Consider the following 17,925-nt stretch of genomic DNA (forward strand, 5'->3'; position numbering starts at 1 on the left):
CAGACTATTTCTGAAGATTGTTCAGACTGATTGATTTAGATCCAGTAGCCATGTTTTAGAAGGGATGATGATAAAATGGGGAATGATTGAAGGAGGAGAACCAAGAACATTACCCATCAGGACTGAAAAACCTGAGGAGGACAGATAGGAACATGATGTTCTCTTCAAGTTTTTAAAGAATTATTAAATCAAAATGGGTTCATGATTTAGACATAAAGAGTGATATTATAAGCAAATTAGAAGAACAAAAGATAGTCTACTTCTCAGATCTGTGGAGAAGGAAGGAATTTGTAGCCAAAGAAGTAGAGTATATTATAAAGTGAAAAATGGATAATTTTGATTATCTTAAGTTAGAAAGATTTTATACAAACAAAATCAATGAAGACTAGATTAGAAGAGAAGCAGAAATCTAGGGAAAACTTTTTACATACAAAGTTTCTGATAAAGGCCTCATTTCTAAAATGTATAGAGAATTGACTCAAATTTATAAGAATATAAGCCCTTCTACGATTGCTAAATGGCCAAAGGATATAAACAGATAATTTTCACATGAAGAAATTAAAACCATTTCTAGTCATATAAAAAAATTCTCTAAATCACTATTGATCAGAAAAATGAAAATTAAGACCACTTTGAGATACCATTACATATCTCTAAGGTGACAGGCTAAGATAACAGGAAAAGATAATTATAAATGTTGGAAGGGATGTGTGTAAACTGGACACTAACACATTGTTGGTGGAATTGTGAACTGATCCAACCATCCTGGAGAACAATATGGAATTATGCCCAAAAGGTTATTAAATTGCATATCCTTTGATCCAGCATCCAGCAGTGTCTCTACTGAATCTGTATCCCAAAGAGATCACAAAAAATGGAAAAGGACCCATATGTGCAAAAATATTTGTGGCAACCTTTTCTATAGTGGCAAGGAATAAGAAATTGATTGGATGCCCATTAGTAGGAGAATGGCTGAATAAGTTACACTATATAAATGTTATGGAATATTATTGTTCTATAAGAAATGATAAGCTGAATGATTTCAGAAAGACTTGGAGAGACTTACATGAACTGTTGCTAAGTGAAGTGAGTAGAACCAAGACAACATTGTACACAGGAGCAAAAAAATTACATGACAATTATGGTTCTTCAACAATTAGGTGATTCAGGCCAATACCAATGGACTTTTTTTTTGTTTGTTTTTTTGGTTTTTGTTTTTGTTTTTATAATAACTTTTTATTGACAGAACCCACGTTAGGGTAATTTTTTACAACTTTATCCCTTGCACTCACTTCTGTTCCGATTTTTCCCATCCCTCCCTCCACCCCCTCCCCTAGATGGCAAGCAGTCCTTTACATGTTAAATAGGTTACAGTATATCCTAGATACAATATATGTGTGCAGAACCGAATAGTTCTCTTGTTGCACAGGGAGAATTGGATTCAGAAGGTAAAAATAACCCAGGAAGAAAAACAAAAATGCAAGTAGTCCACATTCATTTCCCAGTGTTCTTTCTTTGGGTGTAGCTGCTTCTGTCCATTATTGATCAATTGAAACTGAGTTAGATTTTCTCTTTGTCAAAGAAATCCACTTCCATCAGAATACGTCCTCATACAGTATCATTGTTGAGGTATATAATGATCTCCTGTTTTTGCTCATTTCATTTAGCATCAGTTCATGTAAGTCTCTCCAAATCTCTCTGTATTCATCCTGCTGGTCATTTCTTAGAGAACAATAATATTCCATAACATTCATATACTACAACTTACCCAACATTCTCCAATTGATGGGCATCCATTCAATTTCCAGTTTCTAGCCACTACAAAGAGGGCTGCCACAAACATTTTGGCACATACGGGTCCCTTTCCCTTCTTTAGTATTTCTTTGGGATATAAGCCCAGAACTAACACTGCTGGATCAAAGGGTATGCACAATTTGATAACTTTTTGGGCATAATTCCAGATTGCTCTCCAGAATGGTTGGATTCGTTCACAATTCCACCAACAAGGCATCAGTGTCCCAGTTTTCCCACATCCCCTCCAACATTCATCATTATTTTTTCCTCTCATCTTAGCCAATCTGACAGGTGTGTAGTGGTATCTCAGAGTTGTCTTAATTTGCATTTCTCTGATCAATAATGATTTGGAACACTCTTTCATATGAGTGGAAATAGTTTCAATTTCATCATCTGAAAATTGTCTGTTCATTTATCAATTGGAGAATGGCTTGATTTCTTATAAATTTGAGTCAATTCTGTATATATTTTGGAAATGAGGCCTTTATCAGAACCTTTAACTGTGAAGATGTTTTCCCAGTTTGTTGCTTCCCTTCTAATCTTGTTTGCATTAGTTTTGTTTGTACAAAGGCTTTTTAATTTGATGTAATCAAAATTTTCTATTTTGTGATCAGTAATGGTCTCTAGTCCATCTTTGGTCACAAATTTCTTTCTCCTCCACAAGTCTGAGAGATAAACTCTCCTATGTTCCTCTAATTTATTTATAACCTCGTTCTTTATGCCTAGATCATGAACCCATTTTGGTCTTATCTTGTTATATGGTGTTAAGTGTGGGTCCATGCCTAATTTCTGCCATACTAATTTCCAGTTGTCCCAGCAGTTTTTATCAAATAATGAATTCTTATTCCAAAAGTTAGGATCTTTGGGTTTGTCAAACACTATATTGCTATAGTTGACTATTCTGCCTTGTGAACCTAACCTATTCCACTGATCAACTAATCTATTTCTTAGCCAATACCAAATGGTTTTGGTGACTGCTGCTTTATAATATAATTTTAGATCAGGTACAGTTAGGCCACCTTCATTTGATTTTTTTTTTCATTAATTCCCTTGAGATTCTCTACTTTTTATTGTTCCATATGAATTTTGTTGTTATTTTTTCTAGATCATTAAAATATTTTCTTGGAAGTCTGATTGGTATAGCACTAAATAAATAGATTTTTTTAGGGAGTATTGTCATCTTTATTATATTCACTCGGCCTATCCAGGAGCACTTAATATTTTTCCAATTATTTAAATCTGACTTTATTTGTGTGGAAAGTTTTTTGTAATTTTGCTCATATAATTCCTGATTTTCCTTTGTTAGATAGATCCCCAATATTTTATGCTGTCAGCAGTTATTTTGAATGGAATTTCTCTTTGTATCTCTTGCTGTTGGATTTTGTTGGTGATGTATAAAAAAGGTGAGGATTTATGGGGATTTATTTTGTATCATGCTACTTTGCTAAAGTTATGAATTATTTCTAAATAACAATGGACTTGTGATGGAGAGAGCCATCTACAACCAGGGAGAGGACTGTGGGAACTCAATGTGGATCCCAACTATATTTTTTGTATACTTTGTATACAAATGTACTTTGCTTGCATTTTGTTTCTTTCTCAATTTTTTTTTCCTTTTTAATCTGATTTTTCTTGTACAGCATGATAATTGTGGAAATATATGTTTAATATATTTTGTTTAATATATATTGGACTATTTGATGTCTAGGGGAGGGAGTGAAAGGAAAGGAGAGTAAAAAATTTTTTAAGAAGTAATTCTATTTTTTTCCCTTGCTTGATCCCAGAGATCAAAAAAGAAGAGTAATAGATGAAAGTTAGCTACAAAGAGGCAGATTTGGATAAGATTTTATATATGAAAAACTTCCTAATAATTAGAGCTATCTAAAAGTGGAATGGATGCCTTGAGAAGTTGAAGTGTTTTCCTTCCTGGAGGTCTTGGAACAAAGGAAAAAGGAACATGCTCGGGATGTTGTAAAGGAAAATATTATTTGGGTACAAGTTGGACTCATGCAGGGATTTTAAAATGGTTTTGTGCCATGGATCCCTTCTCCTTCTCAGAAGAATATTTTTAAATAATATTTTGCTTATATCCAATTATATGTTAAAACAATTTTAAACTTTTTTTTTAAATGTTCTTGGTTCCAAATTTTATATCTGTTTCCCTTCCTTCCCGTCCCCTCCTTGACACAATAAGCAATCCAATGCAGATTACATGTATGCAATTATATAAAACATTTCCATATTATTATACAAGAAGACTTGATAAGAAAGAGAGAGAAAGAAAGGAGGAACAGAGAGAGGAAGAAAGGAATGAAAGAAGGAATGAAGGGAGGGAGGGAGAAAAGAATGGAGAAAGAAAAAAAGAAAATAGAGAGATAATAGTATGCTTTTTTCTGTATTCAGACAATATTGGCTCTTTCTCTGGAAGTAGGTAGTGTGTTTCATCATGAGTCCTTTGGGACTGTTGTGGATCATTGGAATTGCTGAGAATAGCTGTCATTCATAGTTCTTCATCATATAATATTGCTGTTACTGTGTACAACATCAAAAGAACATTTTTAAATATGTAAGACACAAGCCATAGGATTATAAATTCAATTATAATGAAATGCAGGTATCAATTCAAAGACTCCAAGTTAACAAAGTCCAGCCCAGATAATGCTGGAAGTTCCCTCTTACTCTGGGATTCTGAAATTCTGAGATTTCCTCATTCTTCTTACTCCAAGGTCCTTGTCAGCAATTGGTACAAGGTTTTTGTTTTTGTTTTTTCTTTTCTTTCGCTGACTTAAAAATTGAAATCTCAATTTCCATTCCCATACAGATGGATAACCAGGATTCCAGAACAAGGAGGCATTAAAGGAAAACAGAGAACAAGATTATGTGAATGATGTGAAAGTGAGTAAAAACAAAAATTAAAACCATTTTAAAGCACCTATTCTGTGCTAGTGTTTGAGGGAAATACAAAGTTTAAATTCCTTGACTTCAAAGCTTTACTTCCTTCCATAGGTCTTATTTGACATCTGCCTTCCTCAAAAAAGCAGATGTTTCTTATTACAAATCAACTTGGATTTACTTCGTAAGTATGTTGTTTCCTTAAATAGAATATAAATTCCTTGAAGTCAGCTCCACCTTCTCCTTTTTTAGTCTTTTTATCTTCAGTTCCTAATACCATAATCCAAATACCATATCCAAATTATGGAAGGCTTTGAATGCCAGCTAGAAAATGTTTTACCCAAATGGGGAAAAAAAATCAACCCTAGCTAAGAGCATAGCTGCAAAGATAAAGTGATATTAAACCTGCAATATCAATGTCGAGGTTCCAATAACCTCAGGAAGTTAGATAACCCAGTAGATAGAGCACCGGACCTCGTCGGGAAAACTTTGGCTGAAATCCAGGCTCAAATAATTCCTCACAATGTGACTCTGGATATGTTATTTAACCACCATCTACGTCAGTTTTCTCAACTGTGAAATGGGGATAATACTACCTACTTATCAGGGTTGTTGTGAGGAATAAAATAATATTGTGAACTCCCTGGCAAACAGTAGGCACTTGAGAAACTTTTCTTCCTTTTCCTTTCTTCCATTTGTGGATTTAATTCAATCCAAAATACTGATTTAAGTTCTAGTGAAGGGTGAATGCTAGGTATTCTGGGAAATGGATCCATTTAACTTGGTCCCTGCCCTCAAAGATAAAGATACTCCTAAGTGCAAAACTTTTGTGTGACTTGGTTTTTTGTGGATTCAGTAATACCACTGATCCATCTATGGCATCTCTCTTGGGGAGTTCATTGAATTGAATCATATCAGCTTCCGTCATTATTGTCCCTCACGTGCACATGACAGTGTTTATCTCCCAAAATGTCTCCACTGCTTTTTCTTGTGTTTTTTTTTTTCTTCTCATTGGAGTTTTGCCATAAATCTGGGCAATTAAGTGGCACAGAGTATAGAGTCATGGATCTGGAATCAGTAAAAAACAACTTCCTGAGATCAAATCCAGCCTTAGACACTTCCTAGCTGTGTGACCCTGAGCAAGTCTCTTAACTCTGTTTGACTCAGTTTCCTCATTTGTAAAATAATTAGAGAGGGAAATGATAAACCATTCAAGTATCTTTGCTAAGAAAACTCCAAATGGGATCATGAAGATCATGAAATGACTGAAAAACAACAACAAATAAATCTGGGAGTTTTCTTGATCAGTCATTTGGTGGAAGATGATAACCAGTTTAGGTTAATCTTTACTCCATATTTTTTTAGAAGTAATAAAGCCCCAATTCAATTTCTGCCTCGGGTTTTTAAGAGAGTCAGTTTTGTGTGGGGTGACAGAGTGGGGAAAAGAGCAAGTAAAAGATGCATCTAGTAACAAAGAAAGCAGACAAAAAGTTATCAAACTGTGCATACCCTTTGATCCAGCAGTGCTACTACTGGGCTTATATCCCAAAGAGATACTAAAGAAGGAAAAGGGACCTGTATGTGCCAAAATGTTTGTTGCAGCCCTGTTTGTAGTGGCTAGAAGCTGGAAAATGAATGGATGCCCATCAATTGGAGAATGGTTGAGTAAATTGTGATATATGAACGTTATGGAATATTATTGCTCTGTAAGGAATGACCAGCAGGATGAATACAGAGAGGACTGGCGAGACTTACATGAACTGATGCTAAATGAAATGAGCAGAACCAGGAGATCATTATATACCTCAACAACGATACTGTTTGAGGATGTATTCTGATGGAAGTGGACTTCTTTGATAAAGAGAGATCAAGGATGGACAGAAGCAGCTACACCCAAAGAAAGAACACTGGGAAATGAATGTAAACTGTTTGCATTTTTGTATTTCTTCCTGGGTTATTTCTACCTTCTGAATCCAATTCTCCCTGTGCAACAAGAAAACTGTTTGGTTCTGCACACATATATTGTATGTAGGATATACTGTAACCTATTCAACATGTAAAGGACTGCTTGCCATCTGGGGGAGGGGGTGGAGGGAGGGAGGGGAAAAATCGGAACAGAAGTGAGTGCAAAGGATAATGCTGTAAAAAATTACCCTGACATGGGTTCTATCAATAAAAAGCTATTTTAAAAAAGTAAAAAACAAAACAAAACAAAACAAAACAAAAAAACAAAGAAAGCAGAGCAATAAGTATACATTGTGGGAAATAAGGCATGGAATATGGTGGAAAGAGCATCTTTTTTTTACTTTGAGTCAGAGGCTGTTGTTATTGTTCACTTGTTTTTCAGGCATGTCCAACTCTTTGTGACTCCATTTTTTTTTTTCAGCAAAAAATACTGAACTAATTCATCATTTCCTTTTCCAGTTCATTTTACAGATGTGGAAACTGAGGCAAACAAGGTTACGTAACTTATCTGGGGTTACCCTGTTAGTAGGTGTCTGAGGTCAGAGTTGAACTCAAAAACAGTAGTTTTCTTCATTCTAGGCCCTGCTATATGAACTAATCATGAACTTCATTGTCAATGAAGAATCAGTGTAGCAATAAGCACCTGAGTTAAGTTCACACCTTGCCTGAGGATATCACCAATGACATGACAAAGTGATAAATCAACAGGCTAACTGGGGACTTAGCATAAGAGAGGTGCATTCATTGTCTGAAGAGTGACCTTATCCTGGGAATTTCACACCCTCTTCTGAACATAATAGTGGGGGATGGAAGGGGAAATTTCTTTGAGCAAACCTAAGCACACTAGCTACAATTATTATTAGTATCATTAGTATTATTTGTGCTGGTAGACAGCCAGCAGCACAGTCCAGGTCAGGATTGTTTTGTCTTTTTGTCTTAGTTCATCCAGATAAATACTTCATTTTTATTAGTGTAGAAAGGATACTGAAAAGGCCAAATTGCATAATTTTAGAGGAAATGGGCTTAGTGGGTGATTCATTATTAATTTTTGAAGGAAGAAAAAAAAAAGGGAAACACTGGGGCAGATTAAGACTGTGGGAGTTCTGATATACTGGAAGATTCCCTGGGACACCTGGGGAGGTAGACAAAAACTCCACTATCTCCCAGAGACTCACTTGAGATCTTGGAACATATGGATGACAAAATCTCAGTCTTTCAATAATGGTAGTATAACAACCATGTGCAGATAGCAGTACATGTAAGTTTGTGGGAAATGGTCTGAATGACCTTTGATCTCCAAGACAAAGGATTCCTTGAATATAAAAACACTCCCAATTACCACCCCCAAGGTTTAAGTATAAAATGTATTTGTTTTTTTAAAGAACAGAATAAAGCTGATTTATAATGTCAGCCTTAAAAACTGGTTGGGACCAAGGTGGCGCTGGGCCCGGAAAGTAATATTCAGAGCTATGGCTTAAAAATGACTCTCTTATCTGTGAGTTACATGGAGAATGGCCATACCTGCTCAGGTGGAGTGTGCCACCTGTTTATGAGTAAACTAATGGTCTAATCTCAGCTGGAGGCAAAGTAATGAGGCAAGGCACATGTTTAGAAAATTATAACTGGGCAGACAACCCTTCCTAGTCTCCAGAATATGAGGGACAGATTGCTGGACCGGTATTTAGGAAATCCTAAACTCAAACCTCACTTGTCATGCTCACTAGCTGTGACCTTAGAGCAAGGTTCTTCTTCATGAGAATTTTTCTCAATTTTGTCACCTCTAAAATGGACCTCATTGATAGTAAAGTCAAAAGAAGAATTGTTAGAATGATCATAAACTTAGTTTGAGATATGGGACAAAATCAGAATCACAAAGTCTTAAGACTGGGTGGGATCTCAAAAACCACCTAATCAAACAAATAACTAATAAAAATCCCATCTGCAATAAAAAAAAAAATAAAAATAAAATAAAATAAAATGGACCTCATTGTACCTAGTTAATTCATGGGTTTTTCTATAATTCAAATGAGAAAATGTAAGTAAAGGATTTTTTTTTTACAAATTTAAAGCATTGTCAATGTATCAGTAATTATAATAATGATGATGGCAAACTGAAATTATCCAATTCAACAGAGCCTAGCTCTATGCTAAATGAAGACCAATGCAAAAACTGAAGCATCTTATTCACATAATCCTGAAGTTGGATCTGGAAGGAATCTCACACCAGACTCAAAGATCTTAAATAGCCTACTCAAGGTCATACAGCTAAAAGGTGATTGAGCAAGGATTTGAATACACACTTTCCAACTACAAATCCAGTGTTCTTTCTTCTAAATCATAGCACCTCACTGTCTATGGCTATAACATGGTCCAGCCTACTGTGGGGAAAAGGAGACTCAGTTAGAGACCTCCATGTTTAACCATGTGTTGTTACAGGTTCACTAAACCCTTCAAGGAGAACAAATTATAACAAATAGGGAACTACAATGAATGGTTCATAAGTAAGACACAAAGAATATTCCCTGAGCAATGAGGAAACAATGAGCAGCTAGGTGGCAAGATGGATAGAATGCTGGGCCTTGAATCACGAAGATCCATCATTGTATGTTCAAATCTGGCCTCAAACATTTACTAGCTCTGTGACTCAGGCAAAGGCAAACTCTATTTGCCTCAATTTCCTCGTCTGTAAAATGACCTGGAGAAAGAAATGGCAAAACACTCCAGTGTCTTTGCCAAGAATGTCCCACATGGGTCAGTGAAGTGACCAAACAACAATGAAGAGACAAATGGACAATAGTGACTACAAAGAATCCCCATTCCATGCTCTGACTCCTCCATAGACCACTTTGATTTTTTTTTAATTAGGGATCAGTTCCAAGCATGGGAGGAGATGGATTAAAGAAAGACATATTTCATTGTTAAATAAAATTAATTCTTTGCATGAAGAACCAGATGAACAGGTGCCTTTAATGCCAGGAAGCCATGAAAGAGAATGCTCAATTCATACCCCAAACATCAGTAAATCAATTGATAGATATCTACTGCACATCTTTCTACTTACAGACTAGGCTTTGTGCAAAACATGCCCACCCAATTGCACTGCACTGTACTATTCTGGTCCTCTCCAAGGGTTTCCAAAGATGTCCAGAGCAACAAGAACTTAGAGAAAGAATGCCCCAAAGTGACTCCTCATCACACATACACACACACACACACACACACACACACACACACACACACTCACTCACTCTTCATGTCCCCCAGGCAAATCTCCATGAAATTGGCTTAGACATTAGCCACAAGAGGAATTGTCTTTGTGCCCTGTGGGCCTTCCTGTTCATTTGTGAATCTTTAGTGCTCATGATCACAGCTCAGGGTGTCCATGGCCAAGTTCCCCATTCACTTCCCAGTGGGCACAATTGATGTCTCAGTTGGCAAAGCGACCTTGGCTTCTCCAAGATGGAAGACCCCTAAGCTATTATGGTTATGACTTCTTGGTCCAAATCAACCTGCAATCCAGTAACCAAAGTATCCATCATCTCCCATTGTTATTGATTGTGAAAAAGTAAAATAAAGTGATGTCATTCAGAGAGGCTTTTCTTGGAAGTAATGTGGAGCAGTGACCCAAAAACAACCCAAGGCTCCCAGAATGGCCCCCAGCCAACACCCACAGCATAGTACTATGATTGCTGCTATTCTAGATGGTGTTTTAAAAAATTAAAACCATACTTTCCATATAAAAGCCTGTTCTTCCAGGATGGAAGAAGAATACAGCTGTCCCCCAGGCAGGAAGGACAGGGGACATTAGATCATTGACAGACACGGAGCTGTTTGTGGTGGCTCTGAGCCAGGACATCAGGAGAGGCTTAAAAAATGAGCATTGCCATCAAAAGTTTAAAAAAATCTTCCCTCTTGTATTCCTTCCTCATATCCCTCCCAATAAAATTTTTCAAAGGAGTTTATTAATTTAGTTCCAGATGAATTTGTCAACAGCTGTTCTTAAGCCAATTTCCACTGTGTCAATGGAGACCTGCACATAAGTGGAAATACCACAGAAGAATATAATGTCCTAATAGAACATAAGCTCTTTGAAGACAGGGGATGGGTTTGTTTCTAGCATCTAATATCATGTCTGGAATACAAGGTAGGAATCATAAATTCTTTTTGAATAAGTTCACAGAATCTTAGATTTAAAAACAACAGCAATAATAAGATCAATAATAAAAACCTAGCACATTGTAATCATATATAAATGTTAGTTTTTATTGTAATTATTTTTTTCTTAAGCATCTTACAATTATTATCTCATTTGATTCTCATAGCAATTCTGGGAGGTAAGTATATCATCCTCATTTTATAGATGATTGAGGTAAACAGGGGTTTGCCCAGAAAATTATATTTATTCCCATAGTCCCACAGGAGTGTGTCAGGGGCCGAGACCTAGTCACTGGGAACCTTAACAGAGACTGCCTCTTCCAGCTTCCCCGAGCTGGACAGGGCTTCGGACGTCTCCGGCCCTCCTCGTGGAGACGGGAGGAGGGAAATACCAGACAGAGGAGCCGAGGTAGATAGACGCAATGATGTTTATTGGTGTTACAAGTCAGCGGTGTCTCCCGCAAGCCATCCCGAGTCCATTCCTTTTATAGTCCTTTTCCCTCCACCTGTAATTCATCTAGAGGGGCAGGGACTCCTCCCCAATCCCTCCCCGAAGGAGAAATCCATCCTTTCTGTGCCTCCCCTGCCATGGGCCAGGTTCCACCACTTCAGCGTGGTAATCAAGGAATCCTGGGTTAGGGTGGGTCCTGGCACAAAGGAGTCCTCAACTCACTTCAGGAAGTTCAGGTCCAGGGCCCCCAACAGGAGTGGACTTTGACCAGTAAGTAGAAGTTAGAGGAAGGGAGAATTTAGATTAGCATAAGGAAAAAAAGAAAAAAGAAAGATCAACTTTCTACTAATATGAGCTAACCATCTCATGGAAAGCTAGATGGTGCAGTAGATAGAGTACCAGGTCTAGAATCAGGAGGGCCTGAGTTCAAATCTGACCTCAGATGCTTAATAACTGTGTAACCCTGGACAAGTCACTTAACCCAGTTGTCTGAGTTTCCTAAATGAGCTAGAGAAGGAAATGGCAAACCATCCCAAGATATTTGACAAAAACATCTCAAATGGGTTCACAAAGAGTAGGACATGACTGAAAAGTCTCCACAATAACAACAACACTTTTGTAGCTTGCCTCAGGAGACAGTAAGCTTCTTGATAATGGAAGCATTAAAACCAAACCTGGTTACAGCTCATTTAGGCTATTCTAGGATTCCTATATTCCTACAGTGAGAGTTTGGACTAGCTTGTTGTTGTAGTACCTTGAAATTCTAAGATTCTAGGAATAAACTAAGGCCTGATGGATTTATGTGGCTTTTTCAAGGAGACACAGTTACTTATTGGTGAGTCTCCCTGTCCCAAGGCTCTCCCCACTCCAATCTTTTCTCCATTTAACTGACAAATTCAACTTCCTAAAGCTCAAGGCTGATCTTATCCCCTCTTGCAATGTTCAATAAACTCCTGTAACTCTCTGTTACATTCAATACTAAATATAAAATCTTTGGCTTTCAAAGCCTTTCATAACCTGGCCCCTTCCAACCCTCCCAGTCTTTGTACACCTTGCCCCACTCTGCTATTGGTCATACTGGCTTCCTTGCTATTTGTCTGACAAAACACTCCATCTCCTGACTCAACATTTTTGTTGGTTTGCTTTCCATGCATTAGTATGACCAGCAATATGGTACACCTGATCTTCTCGCCTTCTGCTCTCCCACTGGGGAAATCTCTTGGTGGATACTACAACTCATCTAAAGAGCAATGAACAACCCAATTCTCATAAGACCTAAAAGTTACCCAGAGAAAACCAGACTCATTGTCCTTCTCTTCAGGACCCTTTGTCAAGGAAGGGTTGTTCCTCCTTAGCTCGCTCCCATGGCCACTCCCAACAGGATATTATATCCCAGACATCTTTACCTCCAGTCTGTAGGAGTCATCCCTGAAATAATCCTGGGAAGTGAATGTAGAGTCCTGACACACAGCCAATCCCGTTCTCCCCATGTCCCCATGCTGCCCTAGGGCTCTCAGATTCCACACAATTAGGTCTCGTTGTTGCTCTGTATAATGGTATGTGTGTACCAGTGTTATGTTAGAGGGGTGGGGGCTATGGCTACTAACAAGGAGGTGCTGTCCCTAAGGACTCACTGCATTGGAAAGCTCATCCCTGAGAACCTCCCTGGCTCTCCATACCAACTCCTACTCAGGCTGGAGATGGACCTATAATCCACTAATAACTCAGGTCAATGGCCCCATAGTACAGCGAGCCAAAATGAGTTATTTGATATAATTGTGGGAAATGCCTGAAACACTTGTACTCCTACTCTACCCCCAGATCAAGTGGAAACAATGCAATCTTGGAACTGCAAGCTGAGAAGGACATAAGACAATCATCTGGCTCAGCCCCCTACCTTGTGGCAGATATACTGGGTTATTTTTACCTCTGTTATTACTGAAAGGCAGCAGAGAATGCTGAATGTGGATGGCTTCAAATCCCCTCTCTGTTATTTAATACTTGTGTGACCTTGAGTTCAATTTATCACTGTGAACCTGAGTTTTCTCTTTTGCAAAATACAGGGCTTGCACTAAAATCAGGAGTTCTTTGTCTTTTCATTATCATGGACTCTTTTTGGCAATCTAGTGACATCTACAGCCCCCACGCCTGAACAGTATTTTTAAATGCATAAAACAAAACATATTCATTGAAGTATACTGATAAAAAGTTTTTTTTAAACCAAATTCACTGACCCCAGATTAAGAACAACAAACCTAGATAACTTCTGCAGTCCTTTCTAGTTTTCAATCTATGATCCTATAGTTAAGATGGCTCAGCTTTTGGATAGGACTTCCTTGAGGGACAGAAGACTTAAAAAGAGACTCCCCATTTTATAAATGAGGAAAATAAGGCCCAAAAAAAGACTTAAGGACCTTGCTCAAAACCACTTAGCTAGAAAATGATAAAGACTAGAACTAAGATCTAGTCTAGAGAAATGGTAGTTATTCTTTCCCCAGTGATTTGGGCTTATTGCATTATCACTTGCCACCTAGCCAAGATCACAATAGAGACAAACACTAAGGGAAAATGATGCAACTATTTTCTTTTTAAAATATATTTTTATATAATAAAAAAGAACTGATGTCATTTGAGTACATATCAAATCAAACTATTTTTTCTTCTTTCTTTAATTCCTTTTTTCCTTTCTTTTTTCTTCCTTTTTCCTCCTTTCTTCATTTTTTTCTTCTTTCCTTGTTTCTTTCCTTCCTTCCTTTTTTCTTTCCTCCTTCTTTACTTGCTTCTTTCTTTACTTATTTCCTTTTTTTGGTTTGAGTTTTCTTGCACAAAATAACTAAGCTGGAAATGTGATTATTGTGATGTGATTCCAGATGTATAACATATCAAATAATTTGTTGTCTCAAGGAAGGGGGAAAGGAAGAGGGGAAGATGGGATATAATTTGGAATTCAAAACTTTAAAAAACCCCAACAAATATTAAAAATTGTTTTACCTATCAATTGGAGAAAAATAAAATATTATTTTAAAATAAAAATAAAAATTTTTATTGATGTCTTTTTTCCATATCATCAGTTTCCTCAGTATTCTCTTTTGTCTTCCCAGAGAGCCAATTGTATAGAAAGACAAAGAAAAAATAGAAAAAAAATCAGCACAATCAATCAATATATTGAAAAAGTAAAAAAAAAAAAATGCAATGCATAACATTTATGAACCTCCCAGCTTTGTATAGGGATGTATTAAAGGATCCTCTCATTTCCCTTCTGTCAGGTTATATTTGATGTCTATAATTCTGCAATATTCTCTTGATTTTTTAATGCATAGTTCTTTCTATTTTTATTATTATAATCATTATGCACATTGTGGGGGCATCTGGAATGGATAGAATATCAGCCCTGAAGTCAGGAAGACCTGAGTTCAAATCAGTCTTCAGACATTCAACACTTACTAGCTATGTGACCCTGGGCAATTCACTTAACTCTAATTACCTAAAAAGAAAAACAACCCATCCATTACACATATTATATTCTTAGTTCTGCCCACTTCACTCTGCATTAGTTCATATAATTCATCCCATGTTTCATTATATTCATCATTTCTTACAGCACATTCATATTTTGTCTCATTTGCACAGCATAATTTTGTTTAGTCATTCTTCAATTGATGGATATCTACTTTGTTTCCAATCCTTTGTTATTATAAAAATTTCTGTTACATATTATTAGTGTCCCATTGACTTTTAATGAGGGGAATCATTTCTCTCTAGGAGATCCTTGGATGAGGATGGGGTGCTAAAAATAAAATAAGCAGGATTTTCTCAGTTACTATTCATCCTCCACCAATTTTGACTTTATTTATCAAATTTTACTGAACACTTTTTTCTGTCCCCATAGTTAAAAACAAAGTTTTCCACTAATGATTGTCCCACCTGCATTGGTTTCACTCCTGGGCAGGATACAATTTTCACTCTTTCACCTTGAAACAAAACTAGATGTTCAAGAAGAAACCTGGAAGAATAGACAAGGATTCTGCAGGTAGGGTCTGAGGTCAGCCAGGCAGGAATTGAATTGACCAGAAACGGGGCAGAGAATACATGTCCAAGAAGCAGCAAATTTCAGCTGGAGAGAGGTGGAATGTCAAACTGATCCTTGACTGAATTTTTTCGCCTCCAAGTAAAAATGTATTGGGAGCATCCGCTCATGTCTCTTCTTTTAGGTTATATTTGATCAATATAATTTGGCAACATTCACTTTTGATTTTTTTAATGCCTATTTCTTCCTATTTTCATGGTTATAGTCATTATGCATATTATGAGAGCAACTGGAAAGCACAGTGATAGAGCACTAGCCCTCTCCATTTCTGGGATCCATATAGCCATAAACCAGACTGAATTTTGGGATTTCTTTAGGCCAGGGATTTATTTTTTTTAAAGAACAGCCCCCAAAGAACATATTCATTTGAGGTCAGCTTTTCTAATTAACTATTCCAAGCTTTTCTTTTCTTGACCCTCACACTCTCCCTGAGCCACCTGAAGAGAGGAAGCAGTTAGGAACACAATCTACATTTATAGAAATGCAGCAATCCTGCTAAGAGAGGAGTGCTCCATCATCTATGTTAACTCTTAAATTTAGGGGTCAAAAAGACATTTGAGCCTGAGTAGCATTGGCTTATGGTGGTCAAAAGACCCTTTTGAGGCTGTCTTGCTAGTGCCCTCCTCCACAAAATTTTCTCGTATTCATTTTGTGAAGATTTTGGATGACACTCGTCAAGTTGCTGGAGGGCAGGAGCTATTTCATTTTTATCTTTGTGTATTCCTAGCACCTACAATAGGACCTGCTACATATTGCAGACTCTTTGTGACCCCTTTTGGGATTTTCTTGGTTAAGACACTGGATTGGTTTGCCATTTCCTTCTCCAAGTGGATATATGTGTGTTGGTTAATTAATTGATCTTGCCTTTTGGTCAGCCTAGAGAAGAATTACCCTCTAACCTAATTCTTAAAGAGCCCTAGAGCAAGGGGAGAAGATGGTGTCTGCAATCCATTCTGGGACACTCATATTGCAAGAGAAGCTTTGTGCATAACCTAAAATGCTTTCATTGCTTCTGTCCATCTGTTCTTGTTCTTTGTTTAGTGGGTATGAAGAATACAGGAACCAATATAGTATGGTGGAAAGAATACTGGACAATCTTAACCCTGACCCTAGCTTCAAGTTATTTTGTTTCCTTAAACCTTAGTTGCCTTGTCTGTAAAATGGCCAGATAGGCTTATTGTGATGAAAGGGCTTTGTAAATCTTAGGGTTCTATAGAAACATGAGTTGTTTATTAAATTTCTACTGCTTTTAGCAGTTCTCAGCATATAATTGATGCTGGATAAATTGATAGGTATGAAATTGAGGGACAACAAACTTAGGTGCTAACCAATGCAAGAAGGAAAGAAAACAGGTGTGTAGTACAGAGGGCCATAGCTTGAAAGCTATGGTGCAGCCCAGATATTTCATTTAACAGATGAGGAAACCAAGGTCCAAAGAAATTAAGTGACTCACTAAGATATTCTTCTTTTTTTACTTTCTGTGAAACCTGGAAATATTGAGATCCATGAATAAATAACTCAATATAAAAATTAAATGTTCAGGAATCTCAGAAATTTTACAGATGAGGAAACTGAGGCAAATCACTTAACTTCACTTTGCCTCAGTTTCCTCATCTGTAAAATGAAGAAAATAATAACACCTATCTCACAGAGTTGTTGTAAGGATCAAATGAGCTAACAAATCTAAAGTTCTTTGTGAATATTATAAATGCTAGCTATCATTATGCCATAGTGAATAGTGTTTAACTTGGAATCTGAAAGCTGTGTAATTTTGTGTAAGCCGCTTACCTTGCCTTCCACATGGAGGTGTTGGAAATGATGCTCTAAAGCCTTTTTCAGCTCTAAATTCACAATTCTGTGATTCTCTATTCAGGAAACAAGACTAATTAATATTCTCTATGGAATAGGGAAGGCATTGAATAATTAAGAGAATTGATTTTGGAGCAAAGGATCTGAGTTCAAATTATATCTTTGCCATTTTCTATCTCTCTGTGGCCATGAGCAAGACATTGAATCTCTCTGAGGCTCAGTTTTTTGTTTGTAAATTGGGTGTAGTTGTAAGCACTTACCTCATAGAATTGTTTCAGGGACCAAAATGAGATAGGTGTGTAAAGCATATATGAAGATTTCAAGCGCTATATATAATAAAAATTATGTTAGATAGATGATTTTTTTCTCTTCAAGGTCCTCTTCAAGTCTGATTCTTATGAAGCCTATCAAAGTATAAATTCCTTAGCTTTGCAATAACAATCCTCCACCACCTTGCCCCCTTACCCACCTTTCCATCCAAGTCTCTCAACACAAACTCTCCACTTGTGTCTCCTTCTTGTGCCAACAATATCTCTGGCTCAACCTGCCATGACTTTGCTGATATTGTTCTCCTTACCTTCCTCCTCTCTTCTCTGTCTACTCAAATTCTACTTTCTCCAAGAAGCAGTCCCTGATAATCTTGTTTGTCTTCTCCAATCTATGGGTTTCTGTTTCTGAGCCACAAATTCCAAACCACAGCCGCCTTTGGATTATATTATCCCCCTGTAGTTTCCTTGTGCCTAGAAGAACACAAATGTGTGCTGAACACAAA

At 37.0% G+C, this 17,925-nt stretch overlaps 1 long non-coding RNA gene across 1 annotated transcript in view; it reads right to left on the reverse strand.

Annotated features, from left to right (window-relative positions):
• Positions 1-4,341: 4,341 nt before the first annotated feature.
• LOC127550188 (uncharacterized) overlaps positions 4,342-17,925 on the reverse strand; it is a 76,537-nt gene continuing 62,953 nt past the window's right edge. Inside the window, exon 3 of the long non-coding RNA XR_007950790.1 lies at positions 4,342-4,593. This is a non-coding gene — a long non-coding RNA (uncharacterized LOC127550188). The remainder of the gene's footprint in view (positions 4,594-17,925) is intronic.

The sequence above is a fragment of the Antechinus flavipes genome, chromosome 2 (genome assembly GCF_016432865.1).
Source record: "Antechinus flavipes isolate AdamAnt ecotype Samford, QLD, Australia chromosome 2, AdamAnt_v2, whole genome shotgun sequence".
Classification (NCBI taxonomy): Eukaryota; Metazoa; Chordata; class Mammalia; order Dasyuromorphia; family Dasyuridae; genus Antechinus; species Antechinus flavipes.